Consider the following 7,705-nt stretch of genomic DNA (forward strand, 5'->3'; position numbering starts at 1 on the left):
CCACCAAGCTACAAGAGCTTCGTGATGAACTATAATATGCAAGGGATGAATAAGACTATTCCCGAGCTCTTCGCAATGCTGAAAGCTGCGGAGGTAGAAATCAAAAAGGAGCATCAAGTGTTGATGGTCAACAAGACCACTAGTTTCAAGAAAAAGGGCAAAGGGAAGAAGAAGGAGAACTTCAAGAAGAACAAAAAGCAAGTTGCTGCTCAAGAGAAGAAACCCAAGTCTGGACCTAAGCCTGAAACTGAGTGCTTCTACTGCAAGCAGACTGGTCACTGGAAGCGGAACTGCCCCAAGTATTTGGCGGATAAGAAGGATGGCAAGGTGAACAAAGGTATATGTGATATACATGTTATTGATGTGTACCTTACTAATGCTCGCAGTAGCACCTGGGTATTTCATATTGGTTCTGTTGCTAATATTTGCAACTCAAAACAGGGACTACGAATTAAGCGAAGATTGGCTAAGGACGAGGTGACGATGCGCGTGGGAAACGGTTCCAAAGTCGATGTGATCGCGGTCGGCACGCTACCTCTACATCTACCTTCGGGATTAATATTAGACCTAAATAATTGTTATTTGGTGCCAGCGTTAAGCATGAACATTATATCTGGATCTTGTTTGATGTGAGATGGTTATTCATTTAATCAGAGAATAATGGTTGTTCTATTTATATGAGTAATATGTTTTATGGTCATGCACCCTTGAAGAGTGGTCTATTCTTATTGAATCTCGATAGTAGTAACACACATATTCATAATGTTGAAGCCAAAAAAGGCAGAGTTGATAAAGATAGTGCAACTTATTTATGGCACTGCCGTTTAGGTCATATCGGTGTAAAGCGCATGAAGAAACTCCATACTGATGGACTTTTGGAACCACTTGATTATGAATCACTTGGTACTTGCGAACCATGCCTCATGGGCAAGATGACTAAAACGCCGTTCTCCGGTACTATGGAGAGAGCAATAGATTTGTTGGAAATCATACATACTGATGTATGTGGTCCGATGAATATTGAGGCTCGTGGCGGATATCTTTATTTTCTCACCTTCACAGATGACTTAAGCAGATACGGATATATCTACTTAATGAAACATAAGTCTGAAACATTTGAAAAGTTCAAAGAATTTCAGAGTGAAGTTGAAAATCATCGTAACAAGAAAATAAAGTTTCTACGATCTGATCGTGGACGAGAATATTTGAGTTACGAGTTTGGTGTACATTTGAAACAATGCGGAATAGTTTCGCAACTCACGCCACCCGGAACACCACAGCGTAATGGTGTGTCTGAACGTCGTAATCGTACTTTACTAGATATGGTGCGATCTATGATGTCTCTTACTGATTTACCACTATCGTTTTGGGGTTATGCTTTGGAGACGGACGCATTCACATTAAATAGGGCACCATCAAAATCCGTTGAGACGACGCCTTATGAACTATGGTTTGGCAAGAAACCAAAGTTGTCGTTTCTGAAAGTTTGGGGCTGCGATGCTTATGTGAAAAAGCTTCAACCTGATAAGCTTGAACCCAAATCGGAGAAATGTGTCTTCATAGTATATCCAAAGGAGACTATTGGATACACCTTCTATCATAGATCCGAAGGCAAGACTTTTGTTGCTAAGTTCAGAAACTTTCTAGAGAAGGAGTTTCTCTCGAAAGAAGTGAGTGGGAGGAAAGTAGAACTTGACGAGGTAACTGTACCTGCTCCCTTATTGGAAAGTAGTGCATCACAGAAAACTGTTTCTGTGACACCTACACCAATTAGTGAGGAAGCTAATGATAATGATCATGAAACTTCAGAACAAGATACTACTGAACCTCGTAGATCAACCAGAGTGAGATCCGCGCCAGAGTGGTACGGTAATCCAGTTCTGGAAGTCATGCTACTAGATCATGATGAACCTATGAACTATGAAGAAGCGATGGTAAGCCCAGATTCCACAAAATGGCTTGAAGCCATGAAATCTGAGATGGGATCCATGTATGAGAACAAAGTGTGGACTTTGGTTGACTTGCCCAATGATCGGTAAGCAATTGAGAATAAATGGATCTTCAAGAAGAAGACTGACGCCGACGGTAATATTACTATCTATAAAGCTCGACTTGTCGCAAAAGGGTTTCGGCAAGTTCAAGGGGTTGACTACGATGAGACCTTCTCACCCGTAGCGATGCTTAAGTCTGTCTGAATCATGTTAGCAATTGCCGCATTTTATGATTATGAAATTTGGCAGATGGATGTCAAAACTGCATTCCTGAATGGATTTCTAGAAGAAGAGTTGTATATGATGCAACCGGAAGGTTTTGTCGATCCAAAGGGAGCTAACAAAGTGTGCAAGCTCCAGCGGTCCATTTATGGACTGGTGCAAGCCTCTCGGAGTTGGAATAAACACTTTGATAGTGTGATCAAAGCATTTGGTTTTATACAGACTTTTGGAGAAGCCTGTATTTACAAGAAAGTGAGTGGGAGCTCTGTAGCATTTCTTATATTATATGTGGATGACATATTACAGATTGGAAATGATATAGAATTTCTGGATAGCATAAAGGGATACTTGAATAAGAGTTTTTCAATGAAAGACCTCGGTGAAGCTGCTTACATATTAGGCATAAAGATCTATAGAGATAGATCAAGATGTTTAATTGGACTTTCACAAAGCACATACCTTGACAAGATTTTGAAGAAGTTCAAAATGGATCAAGCAAAGAAAGGGTTCTTGCCTGTGTTACAAGGTGTGAAGTTGAGTCAGACTCAATGCCCGACCACTGCAGAAGATAGAGAGAAAATGAAAGATGTTCCCTATGCTTCAGCCATAGGCTCTATCATGTATGCAATGTTGTGTACCAGACCTGATGTGTGCCTTGCTATAAGTCTAGCAGGGAGGTACCAAAGTAATCCAGGAGTGGATCACTGGACAGCGGTCAAGAACATCCTGAAGTACCTGAAAAGGACTAAGGATATGTTTCTCGTATATGGAGGTGACAAAGAGCTCATCGTAAAGGGTTACGTTGATGCAAGCTTTGACACTGATCCGGACGATTCTAAATCGCAAACCGGATACGTGTTTACATTAAACGGTGGAGCTGTTAGTTGGTGCAGTTCTAAACAGAGCGTCGTGGCGGGATCTACGTGTGAAGCGGAATACATAGCTGCTTCGGAAGCAGCGAATGAAGGAGTCTGGATGAAGGAGTTCATATCCGATCTAGCTGTCATACCTAGTGCATCGGGTCCAATGAAAATCTTTTGTGACAATACTGGTGCAATTGCCTTGGCGAAGGAATCCAGATTTCACAAGAGAACCAAGAATATCAAGAGACGCTTCAATTCCATCCGGGATCTAGTCCAGGTGGGAGACATAGAGATTTGCAAGATACATACGGATCTGAATGTTGCAGACCCGTTGACTAAGCCTCTTCCATGAGCAAAACATGATCAGCACCAAGGCTCCATGGGTGTTAGAATCATTACTGTGTAATCTAGATTATTGACTCTAGTGCAAGTGGGAGACTGAAAGAAATATGCCCTAGAGGCAATAATAAAGTTATTATTTATTTCCTTATATCATGATAAAAGTTTATTATTCATGCTAGAATTGTATTAACCGGAAACATAATACATGTGTGAATACATAGACAAACAGAGTGTCACTAGTATGCCTCTACTTGACTAGCTCGTTAATCAAAGATGGTTATGTTTCCTAACCATGGACAAAGAGTTATTATTTGATTAACGGGATCACATCATTAGTTCAATGATCTGATTGACATGACCCATTCCATTAGCTTAGCACCCGATCGTTTAGTATGTTGCTATTGCTTTCTTCATGACTTATACATGTTCCTATGACTATGAGATTATGCAACTCCCGTTTGCCAGAGGAACACTTTGTGTGCTACCAAACGTCACAACGTAACTGGGTGATTATAAAGGAGCTCTACAGGTGTCTCCAAAGGTACATGTTGGGTTGGCGTATTTCGAGATTAGGATTTGTCACTCCGATTGTCGGAGAGGTATCTCTGGGCCCTCTCGGAAATGCACATCACTTAAGCCTTGCAAGCATTGCAACTAATGGGTTACTTGCGGGATGATGTATTACAGAACGAGTAAAGAGACTTGCCGGTAACGAGATTGCACTAGGTATAGGATACCGACGATCGAATCTCGGGCAAGTAACATACCGATGACAAAGGGAACCACGTATGTTGTTATGCGGTCTGACCGATAAAAGATCTTCGTAGAATATGTAGGAACCAATATGAGCATCCAAGTCCCGCTATTGGTTATTGACCGGAGACGTGTCTCGGTCATGTCTACATTGTTCTCGAACCCGTAGGGTCCGCACGCTTAAGGTTTCGATGACAGTTATATTATGAGTTTATGCGTTTTGATGTACCGAAGGTTGTTCGGAGTCCCGGATGTGATCACGGACATGACGAGGAGTCTCGAAATGGTCGAGACATAAAGATTGATATATTGGAATCCTATGTTTGGATATCGGAAGTGTTCCGGGTGAAATCGGGATTTTACCGGATTACCGGGAGGTTACCGGAACCCTCCCGGGAGGTATATGGGCCTTAGTGGGCCTTAGTGGAAGAGAGGAGAGGTGGCCAGAGATGGTCCGCGCGCCCCTCCCCCCCTTGGTCTGAATAGGACAAGGAGAGGGGGCCGGCCCCCCTTCCTCCTCTCTCTCCTCTTTCCCCCCCTCCGCGAATCCTATTCCAACTAGGAAAGGGGGGAGTCCTACTCCCGGAGGGAGTAGGACTCCTCCTGGCGCGCCTCCTCTTGGCTGCCCCCCCCCCTTTGAACCTTTATATACGGAGGCAAGGGGCACCCCTAAGGACATAAGTTGATCCACATGATCATATTCTTAGCCGTGTGCGGTGCCCCCTTCCACCATAGTCCTCAATAATATTGTAGCGGTGCTTAGGCGAAGCCCTGCCACAGTAGTACATCAAGATTGTCACCACGCCGTCGTGCTGACGGAACTCTTCCCCGACACTTTGCTGGATCGGAGTCCGGGGATCGTCATCGAGCTGAACGTGTGCTAGAACTCGGAGGTGCCGTAGTTTCGGTGCTTGATCGGTCGGGCCATGAAGACGTACGACTACATCAACCAAGTTAACAATTCCGTTGTCGATCTACAAGGGTACGTAGATCAAACTCTCCCCTCTCGTTGCTATGCATCACCATGATCTTGCGTGTGCGTAGGATTTTTTTTGAAATTACTACGTTCCCCAACAGTTTGCAAGTCCCGTAGCATGCACGTATGGTAAACGTTGTATAACAAATTTGAAACATGAGGTGTTATTTGATTGTCTTCCTTATGACTGGCGGTTGGGGACGAGCGATGGTATTTTCCTACCAATCTATCCCCCTAGGAGCATGCGTTTAGTACTTGGTTTTTGATGACTTGTAGATTTTTGCAATAAGTATGTGAGTTCTTTATGACAAATGTTGAGTCCATGGATTATACGCACTCTCACCCTTCCATCATTGCTAGCCTCTTCAGTCCCGTGCATTGCCCTTTCTCACCTTGAGAGTTGGCGCAAACTCCGCCGGTGCATCCAAACCCCGTGATACGATACACTCTATCACACATAAATCTCCTTATATCTTCCTCAAAACAGCCACCATACCTACCTATTATGGCATTTCCATAGCCATTCCGAGATATATTTCCGTGCAACTTTCCACCGTTCCGTTTATTATGACACGCATCATCATTGTCATATTGCCTTGCATGATCATGTAGTTGACATCATATTTGTGGCAAAGCCACCGTTCATAATTCTTTCATACATGTCACTCATGAGTCATTGCACATCCCGGTACACCGCCGGAGGCATTCATATAGAGTCATATCTTGTTCTAGTATCGAGTTGTAATCATTGAGTTGTAAATACATAGAAGTGTGATGATCATCATTAATTGAGCATTGTCCCACCAAAAATAAATAAATAAAGAAAGGCCTAAAAAAAGAAGGCCCAAAAAATATAAAAATAAAAATAAAAGGGGGCAATGCTACTATCCTTTTTCCACACTTGTGCTTCAAAGTAGCACCATGATCTTTATGATACAGAGTCTCTTGATTTTTCATTTTCATACACTAGTGGGAATTTTTCATTATAGAACTTGGCTTGTATATTCCAACAATGGGCCTCCTCAAGTGCCCTAGGTCTTCGTGAGCGAGCAACTTGGATGCACACCCACTTAGTTTCTTTGGTTGAGCTTTCATACATTCATAGCTCTAGTGCATCCGTTGCATGGCAATCCCTACTCCTTGCATTGACATCAACTGATGGGCATCTCCCTAGCCCATTGATTAGCCGCGTCGATGTGAGACTTTCTCCTTTTTGTCTTCTCCACATAACCCCCTTCATTATATTCTATGCCACCCATAGTGCTATATCCATGGCTCACGCTCATGTATTGCATGAAAGTTGAAAAAAATTGAGATTACTAAAGTCTGAAAAAATTTCTTGGCTTGTCATCGGGGTTGTGCATGATGAGAGCATTCTTGTGTGACAAAAATGGAGCATGACCAAACTATATGATTTTGTAGGGATGAACTTTCTTTGGCCATGTTATTTTGAGAAGACATGATTGCTTAGTTAGTATGCTTGAAGTATTATTATTTTTATGTCAATATTAAACTTTTATTTTGAATCTTTTGGATCTGAACATTCATGCCACAATAAAGAAAAATTACATTGAGAAATATGTTAGGAAGCATTCCACATCAAAATTCTGTTTTTATCATTTACCTACGCGAGGACGAGCAGGAATTAAGCTTGGGGATGTTTGATACATCTCCAACGTATCTATGATTTTTGATTGCTCCGTGAAATTATATATTATGTTTTGGATGTTTAATGGGCTTATTTATACACTTTTATATTATTTTTGGGACTAACCTATTAACCGGAGTCCCAACCCAAATTGCTGTTTTTTTGCCAATTTTAGTGTTCTGCAGAAAAAGAATATCAAACGGAGTCCAAACGGAATGAAACCTTCGGGAGCGTGATTTTTGGAACAAACGTGATCCAGAGGACTTGGAGTGGACGTCAAGCAATCAACGAGGAGGCCACGAGGTAGGGTGCGCGCCCTCCACCCTCGTGGGCCCCTCGTGGCTCCACCGACCTACTTCTTCCTCCTATATATATCTACATACCCTGAAAACATAGGGGAGCACCACGAAAACCTAATTCCACCGCCGCAACCTTCTGTACCCAAGATATCTCATCTTGGGGCCTTTTCTGGAGCTCCGCCGGAGGGGGCATTGATCACGGAGGGCCTCTACATCAACTCCATGGCCCCTCCGATGATGTGTGAGTAGTTTACCTCAGACCTTCGGGTCCATAGTTATTAGGTAGATGGCTTCTTCTCTCTCTTTGGATCTCAATACAAAGTTCTCCTCGATTCTCTTGGAGATCTATTCGATGTAATCTTCTTTTTCGGTGTGTTTGTCGAGATCCGATGAATTGTGGGTTTATGATCAAGATTATCTATGAACAATATTTGAATCTTCTCTGAATTCTTTTATGTACGATTGGTTTTCTTTGCAAGTCTCTTTGAATTTTCAGTTTGGTTTGGCCTACTAGATTGATCTTTCTTGCAATCTGAGAAGTGCTTAGCTTTGGGTTCAATCTTGCAATGCTCGATCCCAGTGACAGAAAGGGAACCGACACATATTGTATT

The sequence above is a fragment of the Triticum aestivum genome, chromosome 4A, assembly GCF_018294505.1.
Source record: "Triticum aestivum cultivar Chinese Spring chromosome 4A, IWGSC CS RefSeq v2.1, whole genome shotgun sequence".
In the NCBI taxonomy this organism is placed as follows: domain Eukaryota; kingdom Viridiplantae; phylum Streptophyta; class Magnoliopsida; order Poales; family Poaceae; genus Triticum; species Triticum aestivum.